We start from the raw sequence: 13,463 nt of genomic DNA on the forward strand, positions 1-13,463 counted from the left end.
GTCCACCAACACAACGTACCCAGTTGAACAACTTTGCAAAGTGGGAAGCTGAAGCATTATTGGTAAGTATTGATTAGATATGTGTTCCCATATCTCAGAGGTTACCACAAAGAAAGGGGAGTCAAGCTATTCTCCAAAATGCCTGAAGGCAGAAGCAATGGATGGAAACTAATCAAGGAGAGAAGCAACCTAGAACTAAGCAGACATTTCCTGACAGTTAGAACAATTAATCCATGGAACAAATTGCCTCCAGAAGTTGTGAATGCTCCAACTTTGGAAGTTTTTAAGAAGAGACTGATTAACCGTTTGTCTGGAAAAATATAGGATTTCATGCCTGAGCAGTGGGTTGGACTAGAAGACCTCCAAAGTCCCTTCCATCTCTGTTATTTTGTTCTGTTAACATCACTTAAGTTATGAATTTGCTCAGGGATTTATCTAAACTGCAGAAAAACTTCTTTCTGTTATGAATCCAATATTCTCTGCTGTCTGTACAGTGATCTATTGTAAACAAATAATTCCCTCAACACTGTCAAACTATTACTAAGTCTGCATTACTATTACTATTAGTCTTCTCATTGTTCCTACCACCCATCTCCTCCCACTTATGACTGCATGACAGTAACTTTGTTGCTTGCATCCTTATGATTTATATTTATATTGATTGTTTCCTAGTATGATTTGATTGCTTATTTATACCCTATGACTATCACTAAGTGTTGTACCGTATGATTTTTGACAAATACATCTTGTCTTTTTATGTACACAGAGAGCATATGCACCAAAGACAAATTCCTTGTGTGTCCAATCACACTTGGCCAATAAAGAATATTCTATTCTATTCTATTCTATTCTATTCTATTCTATTCTATTCTATTCTATTCTATTCTATTCTATTCTATTCTATTCTATCTGGCATTGCTATAAGGAGATAACTTTTTGAAGTAGCAATAATGTTTTCCATGGATTGCAGCTAGGCACCACAACAGCAAAGTTCGCAGGTGGACTAGATTCAGAATTAAATGATGTGTTGCAATATTTTTAGGATCAGACTCAATAATAATATTTAGAGTTAGAGATTCAAATATATTTCTCTTTAATTATAGTAGGCATTCTATATTCACTGAATATTCACAGATAGAAGCAAGGAAAATGGCGAAGGTGGCTCCTTATATATACAAAGGGTGGAGCCAAGAGTAGGAGTGGTGAATTATGAATACATTAAGAAACAAAGAATAAGTTAACCCCTGATATCCCATATATACATTATTTACACATTAGGGAATAAGGCATTTACATCTGACAAATCCCCCTCTAAATGCCGGTTCGCTATACAACACCAATTACATTCAGATTCAGGACAATATAATACATACAATCTGGAAGTTAAGTATTTGTGCTGTTTAGAAGGTAAAGGCTTCGTCAATATGTCAGCCAATTGTTCAGAGGTATCGCAATGTACTGCTTTGATAAATCCATCTTGGGACAATTGTCTCACATGCTTAAATTTTATATCTATATGCCTGGATCTTTGTCCAATGGCATCGGATCTAGATATTTCAATGGCCGCTTTATTGTCTTCATGCATAACAAAAGGCAAAGCAGGTTTTTTCCAAACATCTGAAATTAAATCATTAAACCATACAAGGTTATTTGCAGCTTTGGATAAACAAACATACTCCGCTTCTGTGGTTGAAGTGGCTACCAATTCTTGTTTACCAGTGTACCAATAAACTGGACAGTCATTTAACAGAAAAATATAACCAGAGGTACTTTTTCTGCATGATGTATCTCCAGCCCAATCCGCATCTGCGTAACATGTAAGTCTTGGTTCTTTGTTATCACTAGGTTCTAATACTAGACAAAAGTCCAATGTACTTTTCAGATATCTTAAAATTCTTTTGACAGCTTCCCAGTGATACATTGTTGGTTTACTAACGTGCCTTGATAATAAATTGAGTGGTAATGCAATATCTGGTCTGGTCCAATTAGATATATAAAGAAGTGAACCTATTACTGATCTATAGAATGTATTATCCTTGAATTCAGGGGAAGATTCATCAGTATTTCTAAGGAAATCAGTTTGCATAGGAGTGTCACAGGGTTTGGCATTGTTTAAATTACATTTGTTTAGAAGTTCAATAATCTTATCTTTCTGAGTAAGTTTGAAACCCTTTCTAGTTTTGTTAATTTGTACACCAAGGTATTTGTTTATTTTACCTAGAGATTTCAACGAGAAATGTTCATTTAACTTGTTTACAAAAATTTCTCTTCTCTCTCTGTGTTTTCCTATATATAAAATATCATCTACGTAAATCAATACAAACTCAACGTGATCATCACTCTTTTTGACAAAGAAACAGTTATCAGCAGTGGTAGCGTTGAAATCCATGGTTTTAAGTACTTTTACCAAGCAATCGTACCATCTTTTGCCAGATTGCTTTAATCCGTATAAGCTCTTGTTCAATAGCCAAATTTCATTTTTATTAGTGTATTGACTGTGAGGTGCTCTTACGTATATCTCCTTATCTAGTTTTGCGTGTAGGTACGCAGTCTGTATGTCATATTGGAATACATCAAGATTGAGTGTGGATGCTACTACTAGAGCTGTTTTAACACTCTCTGTTCTTACTGTGGGGGAGTATGTGTCAGTATAGTCCTCCGGATATTTTTGTGCATAACCTTGTGCAACCAATCTAGCTTTGTATAAGGTATTGCCTCCTTCTAGATTCTTAATTTTATAAATCCACCTGGTACCAATAATTGTTTTATCTTTGGGTGCAATCGCAGGTGTGAATACATTTAATCCTTGTAAGCTCTCCATCTCTTTTTTCATAGCTAGTTCCCATTTTTCTTTTTCTTCACGAGGTAGTTTTAATACTTCCTCATATGTATTAGGTGTTATTTGTTCACCATCCATATGCATTATGTAATCTTTGTATTTATTTGGTATTTGATTTCTGTTGTTCCTAATAGTTCTTTCTGGTTTGCTATGGTAGTCATGCAAATATCTTGCTTCCTTTTTTGTTAATGTGTCTGTCTTTATTTTGTGTTTACTATTTGTCCATGTTTTGGTTTTGGTTTTGCTTCTGTTAATATTTTGATTTTCTATCGTCCCTTCCTCACGAGATTTGGTATCCTTGCATTTATTCGGAAATATTTCATTAAGATGTAATTTAGACCAGTTGGCCTGTTCATGGAACACAGCTGTTCTGGAAACTATAAATTTATTATTATTATCAATGAATCTGTACCCTTTGGTGCCAGTTTCATATCCCATAAATCTTAATCTTCTGGATACGTTTTCTCCCTTTCTCCTCAATTGTTTGGGTATGTGTACGTCTGCAGTGACCCCAAATATGTGCATGTGTGCTAATTTTGGTTTCCTATTATACATCACCTCATATGGTGTCTTATTCACAATACTGGACCAGGTTCTATTTTGAGTGTAATTTGAATAATGTAGGGCTTCTGACCAAAATTGTTTGCCTAAACCAGCATCCTCTAATGTGCATCTAATCATGGTTTGTAATGTGGAATTCTTTCTCTCTGCAATCCCGTTTTGGAACGCAGAAAATGGACTAGATGTGTAATGTAACATTCCTCTATCCTTTAACCATTGGGAGAATTCCTTAGACATGAATTCACATCCCCTATCTGTCATAATTTGTTTTATTCTGATATTATGTTGTGTTTCTATGCGTTTATAAAATTCCTTAAATTTTTGAAAGGTTTCATCCTTGTGTTTTAATGTGTAAACAAAACCATAGCGACTATAATCGTCTACTATTGTTAGGAAGTAACGTTTTCTATAAGTGATTGATGGAGTTAATGGACCAACTAAGTCCATGTGTACTAAGTCAAAAATTTTGTTAGTTGATCTGGTGGATTTTTTTGGCCTGGGACTAGTTTTTAATTTAGTAGATTTACATACTGAGCATTCCAAATAATTTTCACAATTTTTTATTTTGACACCTTCTGCGTGTTCAATCATTTTTTGTACTACAGGAAAACTTGCATGTCCTAACTTCCTATGTAAGATATGAGCACACTCGTCATGTATTGGTTTACCTATTTTTGGTTTCTTCTCATTGTGTGTATCTGTGTGATCATGAGATATTTTACATTCATCATTGTCACTGTTACTAATATTTTCATCATCTGCCTCAATGCAATCTTCCATATTTGAATCAATGTTATGTAACCATCTTTCTTTTGTTATCAGATAGGGTAGGCCTCCTTTAATCATCACAGTGCCTACATTAGTTTTATTCTTCTCTAAAGTTGCTTTTCCCTTTGAGAAAACTATATTGATGTCAGAATCTCTGCTTAATTTTATGACACTTAGTATGTTATGAGGTATTTCTGGTATTAACAATACCCCCTCTATTTTTCCTAGACCAGGCAAGGTCACATTCCCTCTGCCTAGTACTTGAACTTTTTCTTGGTTAGCTACTTTTATTACAAACTTATCTTCTGTAAATGAAGACAATATATTTTTGTTATTAGTGGTGTGATTAGTTGCTCCAGAATCAATAAGCCAATTATTGTTCTCATTTGGTTGCGTTTTGGTGCTATCTTGTTTATTTAGTCCATTCAGTGAACCAGATTTTCTCTCTTTTGAATTTTCTCTGCCCCCTCTATTTTCTCTGTAATTTGGTGGGCTTCTATATTTATGTCTGTCTGTGGAAGACTGTCTATAATTGTATTTATTCCTATATTCTGACCTATGTCTTTCTTTTGAGATTTTGGGGCAATCTCTTCTATTGTGTTCTCTGGACCCACAATTGTGGCATTTAAAGGTTTCATTATATTTTTCTTGGAAAGCTACCTTCCTAAAAGGTTTGTGTTCTGTGTGATTGCTATAACGATTTTTTCTTGAATTGTCTTCTGCTATCAATTTGTTAGATAGACTTTCTATTGACAAATATCCTAGATTGATGGTGTCTAAGTGTGACATAAAACTATCCCATGATGAATCAAGTGAGTTGATAATAACACTTTTCATTGTTTGATCTGAAATCACTTCCCCCCTCAAATGCAGCTCAGCTCTTATTTTGTTTAAAGATATTAAATGCTCACTTATGGAAACCCCTGGTTTTACTCTGGAAGAAAAGAAGTCCTTAGACATTCTTGTGGTGGTAGCTACACTATCGCTGTGAAACAAATTAAACATGCATTGAATTATTTCTGAAACAGTTAGGTTTGGTTTGATGCTATGATACATTGCAGGAGACACGCTAGATATTATTAAGAAAAATGCCTTATGGTGTAAACAATCTATTTTTAAAGTCCAAGGTCTTCTTGGGGGACTAGTGATAAAGAATAGTAAATTTTCTTTCATAAAGACAACCTGGAGCTGTTGATACCATTCTTGTAAATTAATGCCATCAACTCTAAGTTTTGGGAAGTCACTGGGTAAGTTACCCACATTATTTTGTCCATTACTTACAACCTGAGGCAGTCCGTGGTCTCGCAAGTGTAGAAAATTGCAAAACGGCATGGGAATGCTCGCAACGAGTCTGCGCGGTTCTCTGGCCAGTTCAAGTCTTTCCGGACCGTCTACGTAGTTTCGCACATGCGCGTTGTTCATTTCTTCTTTGACGTCGTCGTGGAAGGTTCTCTCCATTGCAGCTCGCTCGCTCCGTTCCTCTTCAGACGAGTCGGTCTCTGGCTCGGTCTTAGGAGTTCTGATGGCGGCGGCTGTTCTTTTCTTTCTTTTGGGTGCGTTGGCACTTGCTTCGGTCTGCGGTGTAGGGCGGAATCGACATGGCTCTCTGGGCTCGGGCGTCGTCGTTCTCGAAGTCAGGATGGGAGCGTGCAGGTCTTGAAGCATCGGCTTGTTCGCTTGCTTCTTCGTTGGCGCTTTGGAAATTTTTAATTTTGGCCCGAATGCGGCAAAAAGCGTCTTCATTGCTGACTTTACTTGGGATTTCGTTAAGTCGTTTTCATTTTCTGATTCTGGCTCTTCCGAAGAGTTTGAATCCTCCTTTTCACTTTCGTTGTCTGATAACGTTTTTGGCGCCAGAAATTTTGAACTGAGCATTTTGATTGGCTCTGCTTCGCTCACTTTGGAGGCTTGTTGAAACCAAGATGGCTGCCATTCAAAATTTCGCGCGGGATCACATCTTTTCTTTTTCATAACGACTTTCTCTGTAGTCACATCACTCACAGTTTTTTGGTCTTTGGGTTTCTCTTTAGCGATGTTTTTCTCTCTCGCTGCTCCGCTGTTCTTCAGCATTTCTTGGAGGTTCGCGATGAGGCTTTCATCATTCTTCTGGCTTTTTAAAATCTTTAGTATCTCTGACCTGAGTTCGTTATTTTCTATTTCGATTTCTTCCTGGCCATCATTTTCATTTATTAGTTCTTCTTCTTCAGTGGTGTATTCTTCGGATTCTCTCGAAATCGCGTTTGTGGATTCGTTGATTATTTCTTGTTCAGTTTCTATTTCTTTGCTGTAGGCCCTGGTGTTGGGCCTATCTTTCTTAGACATTTTTAGTTATTTATTGAGTCAATTAACCATCCTCTGCTACCAGTTTGTTGCAATATTTTTAGGATCAGACTCAATAATAATATTTAGAGTTAGAGATTCAAATATATTTCTCTTTAATTATAGTAGGCATTCTATATTCACTGAATATTCACAGATAGAAGCAAGGAAAATGGCGAAGGTGGCTCCTTATATATACAAAGGGTGGAGCCAAGAGTAGGAGTGGTGAATTATGAATACATTAAGAAACAAAGAATAAGTTAACCCCTGATATCCCATATATACATTATTTACACATTAGGGAATAAGGCATTTACATCTGACATGATGGAATTCCAAAATATGCTTTCTTTCTCAGCAAGCTAATATGAAAGCCACTCTATTAATTCTTCTATTACAACTACTTCTTTTTTCTCCTAAAAGGCAACCAGAAAATGGGATTCTCCTTGTACATCGGCCTCTGTTGCCTTGGGATCTTGATCATCAATCCTTTTTTGGGAGGTGAGGACCCAAATTGATCATGACATGGGAAATATAGCAAACTAGCTGATAGCTCAGCATTGCCTGGGTATTTATTTATCCCAATCCTGTATTAGACAGGAAGAGCAACTTCACCCTGATTTCGGCAAGAATTAAATTAGTTAAAAATGTTTTCCCTGTGCCCCCAGAAGCATGAAGTAAAATGATACCACCTTGTTGTTTTGCTAGTTGATCCATGCACTAAGCTGTTCGATGTTGTAGTTCTCTTCTCGTATGTAATCTGTGTGAAGTATGTCGAACTGGTCTCATAGCGGTGCAGGCAGGGCATGTTGCAGCAATGTTTTATTGATCATGGCCTCAAGAATAATCCAAGCCTTGTCCGGACCAAATGTAATTTCTAATGTTGGATTTTCCCCCTTACCAGAAGGAGTGCCCGTGGAGTACTGTGAAGCCGTTACCATGGTAACTCCACTGTGCTGTACAGTAGAAGCCATTTTAAGGCAGTACAGTAGCAGCCATTTTAAGGCACAGCAGGCTGTATCTTAACAGAACACACACTCTGAGGGGGTGTTAAGGGTATCTTACCTCCATAATATTTGTTTCCAGAGAGTAAGTCATCTGTAAACCAATTTTGGTTGAAATTGCTCGAGGCGTTCCAGAGTTATGCTGGAACATACACATACACACACAAACAAACACACATGCACACACGCACACACATACAGCACAATTTATAGATAGATAAATAGATAGATAGATAGATAGATAGATAGCTTAAACAATTTAGATAAGTAAGCTCTGTCTTCAGACATTTTTATGTGTCCTACACAGATCAGCATCCTGAAACTGTACTGCTGAGATGCTTTAATAAAATGAATATGAACTTCTCCTTTTGTCTTCTTGCAGCTAAGGCTGCATCATGCGCCAGAGACTGGCTGCAGAAACAGGGGAACTGCTATGGATATTTTGCTACTAAATTAGATTAGAATGATGCTGAGGTAAGAACTATTTTTTCTCCAGTCCAGGTGTGGTGAAAGGTTTGTTGAGAAACCAAAATTGCACAAATGCAATTTGGAGATATGGAATGTTTAAACTCTGAGACAATCCCATTAAGCAGCAATCTTCTTATCCTCCATCTGTCCCTAGCTTGAGTGCCAAAGCTATGGACCTGGATGTCATCTCGCCTCTATCCTCAGCTTCCAAGAGTCTGAGCTAGTATCTGCTTATATCAGAGACAAACAGGAATCACTTAGCAGTGTCTGGGTGGGGCTCCGTGATATCTCTGGGGTGAGTCTGACATGTTTCATTTCATTGTTTTTTTAATTTATTCCTGGTCTACATATTGCATTCTTCACACAGTAATGTTGCATACATACATTTAGTTATTTTTTGGTGAATTGCTTGCTGTGGTTACTGTATTGCTAGGAAACCTGAAGTTGTTTGTTGATGCTTATAACCAGTGGTGGGATTCAAGTAATTTAACAACTGGTTCTCTGCCCTAATGATTTCTTCCAACAACCAGTTTGCCAAACTGCTCAGGAAATTAACAACCGGTTCTCCCGAAGTGGTGTGAACTGGTTGAATCCCACCACTGCTTATAACTGCAGTTAGTGCTGGATTTAGGCCCAAGCCAATTAAACTATGTTTGAGGCTTGTGCAATCTGAACAACTTACTGAATTTGTTCTTTTTGGTTTAGGTGACACTTTAAATGTATTGTAGGTATTAAATTCTTGTGTGGTCATTGTTTAAATAGTAACCTTTGTTGATGTTTAAAAATAGAAGAAAAAAAATTGTCAACTCATTAAGATGTGGTTGACACAAAGAAGAGGGAGTCAAGCTATTTTCCAAAGCACTTGAAGGCAGGACAAGAAGATATGGATGGAAACTAATCAAGGAGAGAAGCAACCTAGAAATAAGAAGAAATTTCCTCACAGTTAGAAAAATTAAACAGTGGAACAACTCCAGCCTCCAGAAGTTGTGAATGCTCCAACACTGGAAGTTTTTAAGATGAGATTGTACAACCATTTGTCTGAAATGGTATAGGGTTTCCTGCCTGAGCAGGGGGTTGGACTAGAAGACCTCCAAGGTCCCTTCCAACTCTGTTATTTTGTTCTGTTCTGTTCTTTCTGTTCTGCTCTGCTCTGCTCTGCTCTATTCTAATCATGAAGTTTTATTATTTCCTCATAGATATATGGTGAGATATGTGATGAAGAGATTTATTTATTTATTTTTCCCTTTTTCTCTTATCCGTACTTTCTTCTTATTTATATCTATTTGCAAAGTATACTGTTATAATCTATGAGAGTGATCCAACCAGCCAAATGAAAAAAATATAAGCAACATATACCTCCTTTTGAAAATAATTTGTATTTTTCACTTACCATTCCTTACTATTAAAGTCTGTGTACACACACACACAAATACATATACATACACACAAATACACAAAGATATGTGTGTGTGTGTTTTGTGTTGTCCCATTGTCCTGTTTAGCTACACTTTAGATTTCAGATGCATTTCTGATGCATATCTCTAAAAAATTGCCCCTCTGACCTTTCTTTAGCTTAGGCCCTCATTTAGTCTACATCCTGCACTGACTGCAGTGATATCAAGGAATCTTCTAAATTAAGACCAGCCAAATAGCTGTGCTAGGTATTTCACTCCTCCCTTCTTTTGAAGGAGGGGCCACTTCATCCTGAAGGTATAATAAGAAAAGTTCATTGCAAGCAGCCTTCTAGGTGGCTCAGTGGCTAAAACACTGACCTTGTTGATCAGAGAGGTTGGCAGTTTGGTGGTTTGAATCCCTAGTATAGGTCTCCTGTGTGAGCAGGAGGTTGGACTAGATAGCCTCCAAGGTACCTTCTAACTCTGTTACTGTTACTTCTACTTTTAAGATAAATATGAATGGTGGGAGAAGAATGGTAGCCCAAAATATTTGACAAAATTCAGCTCTGCATTCTAAAATTTCATAGAGCTGAATGTCAGATGGAACATATATAAATTTCCATCACATTCACTGTCATAAATTGGTCATGATATAATGCCTTGTTATTTTTCATTTTAATGGATGTGTGCCAGAGGTGGGTTTCAGCAGGTTCTGACCAGTTCTGGAGAACCGGTAGCAGAAATTTTGAGTAGTTCTGAGAACTGGTAAATACCACCTCTGCCCCCATCTATTCTCCCGAGTCCCAGCTGATTGGGAGGAAATGGGGATTTTGCAGTATCCTCCCCCTACTACATCCACCAAGGCATACCCACCAAGCCATGCCATGCCAAGCCAAGCCACACCCACAGAACCAGTAGTAAAAAAGTTTGAAACCCACCACTGATGTGTGCTACAAATTCGTCAGTTTACTGCTGGGAAGATTCCTTGAACTTGTTCATCATAGCCAGTATCTAAGAACTGCCCACCACTCAACTCTTTTGGCTAATCTGTCTAGCTTATCATTCCAGGTGGTTAGTTACCTTCTTAACATGTGACTCTGGCCTGTCCTTCATCAACAGAAAAGGCGATGGAGATGGGCTGATGAATCGACCTTCAACTTCAGAGCCTGGATGGAACATCAGCCAGACAATGTTAATCGGAATGAACACTGTGCCGAGGTTACACATAGCTCAAGTAAGCCAAAGACTCTGGGTCATTGAGGAACCAAATTTTCAAGTCAGAGCCAATCGGGGAAATTAGAGTGGTTTTGTTTTTTTTTAACTTGGACTCATCTCATAAGTCAGAGAAATGGAGCCCATATGTTTCATGGAGCTTTTCATAATTCAAAACTGAAGATGTCCCCTCTCTCCCAATCTCTCTCTTTTTTATAATAGCTTTTAAGAGTAATACCCTTTAATGGCCCAGTAATACCCTTTAATGGCCCAGTGGCTAAGATGCTGAGCTTGTTGATCAAAAGGTCCGCAGTTCAGCGGTTCGAATCCCTAGTGCCGCGTAATGGGGTGAGCTCCCAGCTTCTGCCAACCTAGCAGTTCAAAAGCACGTAAAAAAATGCAAGTAGAAAAATAGGAACCACCTTTAGTGGGGAAGGTAACAGCGTTCCGTGCGCCTTTGGCGTTTAGTCATGACCACAAAGACATCTTCAGACAACACTGGCTTCTTCAGCTTTGAAACGGAGATGAGCACTGCCCCCTAGAGTTGGGAATGATTAGCAAATATGTGCGAGGGGAACCTTTACCTTTACCTTTTAAGAGTAATGGTTAGCTATCCATGAAGAAAAAGTGGAATAACTGTTCTCCAGATATAATTTAGTCTGTTTTTCCCTCTAATAGCCTTTAGGAGAAATGGTTAGCATTCCATGAGGGCAAATCTGGATAACTCTTCTCCAGATATAATTCAGACTTTCCAAAACTGGAACCTACCAGATGCATCAGAGTAAACTTTCCACCACCAATCACCATTGGTGGTGGAAAGTTTACTCTGATGCATCTGGTAGGTTCCAGTTTTGGAAAGTCTGAATTATATCTGGAGAAGAGTTATCCAGATTTGCCCTCATGGAATGCTAACCATTTCTCCTAAAGGCTATTAGAGGGAAAAACAGACTAAATTATATCTGGAGAACAGTTCAACAGATCTGGAAAGCAGTGAGATGGAGAAAACTGGCCTAAACCTTTTCAAATAACATGATATGTCTTATTGAATACTCAAAACTGGCCCTCTTGTTAGGACAAGTATGATAGGCACTCCTCAGAGCAGGTCTGAAGTGTAATGAAAGGGCAGGACAATTATTAGTTAAATGATTTTTTTATGTTTGTAATTTTTACCATTCAAGATCTTAGTGGGATCTTTCCTGCCTTTGCCTAAATGTTTTAGATAAAGTCAGCTCCTCACTTACTTTCATTTACTTATGCATTCACTTGTATATCTATAGTTAATGTATTCCATGTTCTATTTTTATCTCAGGAAATTTCTTCATATAATTTAATAATCAGGGGAATTAAGGTCAGAGACTACATCTCTCACTTCTAAATAAAAAAGTGGTTTTGGAATTGTGAGATCAGGAAAAAAAGATTCATATGAATTCCTTTCCTTTCCTTTCCTTTCCTTTCCTTTCCTTTCCTTTCCTTTCCTTTCCTTTCCTTTCCTTTCCTTTCCTTTCCTTTCCTTTCCTTTCCTTTCCTTTCCTTTCCTTTCCTTTCCTTCCCTTCCCTCCCCTCCCCTCTCCTCTCCTCCCCCCTCCACTTCATCCCTTCCTTCCCTTTTTCCTTTCCTTTCCCCTCCCCCTTTCCCCTTCTCCTCCCCTCTCCTTCCCTTCCCTTTTTCCTGATTCCTGTATCTCTTTCTCTCATGAAGAGGAGGACTTTTACTTTTACAAGGGCAATATAATTTTTTTAAAAAAGGGAATATCAATAATTGCCTCTAGTTCTCCATTTATTTTCTGGAAGTCAACCTTCTTTTTGCTTTTCCTAGGAAATTCCCTTGGGGGTCAATGGAGATTTTTCATGAAATTTAAAGAATGACAATATTTTCTAGGTTACTGTTGAAGGAATTAAGAAGTAACTTCTGTCTTACCTTTGGTCTTTTAGATTTTAAATTGTGGAACGATAACTTTTGTGGCAATCAAAATGCTTACATTTGTAAGTACCAACTGTAGAGCCATCTGGACTACAGCAGCGGGGATGCAACCAGAACCAGCTATGAAACACCTGCAAATTTGATCGATTTTACTGCCTCTGAGTCATCAAGAATGACAGACCAGATCTTCTCCCTCCCTATGCACATCTATATACCAACTTTACCATTACTCTGTTCTCCTGATTTTTCTTAGTGGCAATACTATACGAATAAACTCTCTATAGCAGATTTATACAACATTTCTGAGTATATTTCTGTCGTTCAAGAACATGGGATGGCAACATTTGGTGGGATGGGTGGGGTGGAAACAGTTGTTTTGGCTGCCTCAAATCCAAGTGTTTCATCCCAGTGTTTCAGGAGAAAGGTATAAAAGGAATGAATGAGAGAGAGAGGAGAAAACGCATATTGGCTCCCAAGGGTAGCCAATGGTAGCAATGTCCCCAAAAGTCCTTTATCAAGAGGCAACTGGACTTTCTGGTTTTTCTTTGAAGATGTTTCGCTTCTCATCCAAGAAGCTTCTTTAACTTTGATTGGATGGTGGGGAATTGAAGGATTTATACTCCTTGCAGTCAGCTGGTCCTTTGCATTCTTTTAGTGGGCTGTTAAGGCCACCTGGAGGTTTATTTGTGTCATCAGGGTCACCTGAGTGGTGCAAATGGGTGTGGAGCCTTCTTGGAACTGTTGAAAGGACTGTGTTGTAGACTGGAGATAAATGGTGTTGTATCCCTCCGCCTCTGTTGAGAGACAGCTGTTCAGTTTTGACATAGATGGCCTCTTTGACCCCTCTTTCAAACCAGTGGTCTTCTCTGTCCAAAATGTGGACTTTGCTATCTTCAGAAGAATGGCCATTGTTTTTTAAATGCAGATGGACTGCTGAATCTAGTCCTGATGGGTTTGTCCTCCTATGTTGTGCCACA

The 13,463-nt window shown here is 38.1% G+C and overlaps 1 pseudogene across 1 annotated transcript; it reads left to right on the forward strand.

Annotated features, from left to right (window-relative positions):
• On the forward strand, positions 1–12,785 carry LOC148113893 (C-type lectin lectoxin-Thr1-like; annotated as a pseudogene). The gene is made up of 6 exons (XR_015733676.1): positions 1–62; positions 6,911–6,988; positions 7,874–7,965; positions 8,114–8,254; positions 10,473–10,587; positions 12,498–12,785. The product of XR_015733676.1 is annotated as a C-type lectin lectoxin-Thr1-like (transcript).
• Positions 12,786–13,463: the final 678 nt, after the last annotated feature.

Source organism: Pantherophis guttatus, chromosome 4, assembly GCF_059756535.1.
Source record: "Pantherophis guttatus breed Tessera chromosome 4, ASM5975653v1, whole genome shotgun sequence".
Taxonomy (NCBI): Eukaryota; Metazoa; Chordata; class Lepidosauria; order Squamata; family Colubridae; genus Pantherophis; species Pantherophis guttatus.